Below are 1351 nucleotides of genomic sequence, written 5' to 3' on the forward strand. Positions count from 1 at the left end.
TAATTAACTTTTTAATATATTACTATTTATATTCTAATTTATTCTGTATAGATCATATTATATATTAATGGAAAAAACGTCGTATTTAACCCAATTAAGGAATATAACTTTAGCCTACCTTCACAAACTTTATGGACACAGAAAATGTAGGCCTACAACCGTTGAGAGAAGGGGTTGGGAGAGAGGGTTCTAAAACTACAGCAAACCCCCAACAAACAAGAGGCTCTGACAGAAGATGTAGTTCGTTATACCTACATCCGGATCGACAAGGGTCTCGTTTGGGGCCGAATGGAGAGATAATCCTTACCATCATTATATGCCTCTTCCAGGTCAAGTACCGCGCTCTTGTATTGTTAAGGGAATCGTATTTTCAATAATTATCCTGCCTCTAAGTTAAATGTTAAACTGTATATTTAAAACAGAATTAATGAACTAACATTCACCCCGGTTGCAATGGTGTTTTTTGAATTTGTATTGCTTCAAATTTATATTACTAGAAAGTTGTAACAAAAAAATGAATAAATAAAAATTCGAGTACTTAAGTTAAACAAATAATAATTGAAGATATAAATAGGAAGTTTTCAATCAAAATTTTTTTATTTCCATTTCTGAAAAATTATCTTGTTTTTTTTTTGGTAAATTAAAATTCTACACTAAAAATTATCTTAGTTAATTTCAAAAGTTGAATTTTTCCATGCCAGTTAGGTGTTAAAAATCAACATTTTCTATGAAATTTGACCTATTTCCTGATATGGTCCTATAATATTTTTTTTTTTAATAACAACTTTTCAAAAGTAAATATTGACTTTTAATAGCAAACTCTCTAATCACTAATGAATTTTCAGCATTTTTAACATATTTAAAAGTTGAAAGTAGTAACAAACTAAAGGATAAATTATGCGTCGTTGTAATCGCACAATAAAGTATCAATACGATAACAAGACTGACCGTTGTGACTGCTTTAGAATATGGTTATGTGCATATTTCCGTTCTAAAGTGAGTTATTTGTTTGTATCAAATACATAATTTGAATCTATTTAAGTTAAGACATACTTATGTCTGACATTTCCCTATATATTTTAGTGTAAATTACACATAATCATTTGTAAATTAATAATTTTTTTTCAGAAAGTGGTTTCATGTTTTTCGGATCTATTAAGTGTTCCCAATGAAGGAATGGCAGCCGAAAAGTCAGAGTTCCTAATTTTAAATTTTAATTGTGGTAAAGTAATCTTCTATAATAATTATTAAATACTTGTGAGAGATAGTTGACCGTGGATGATAAATGAGGAGAAGATGGTTGGGGGTGCGGTCAATGAAACACAAATAAGTATGACTAACTTATTTTAAT

This window comes from Halyomorpha halys, unplaced genomic scaffold (genome assembly GCF_000696795.3).
Source record: "Halyomorpha halys isolate HHAL.00 unplaced genomic scaffold, Hhal_1.1 Scaffold2994.1, whole genome shotgun sequence".
NCBI lineage: Eukaryota > Metazoa > Arthropoda > Insecta > Hemiptera > Pentatomidae > Halyomorpha > Halyomorpha halys.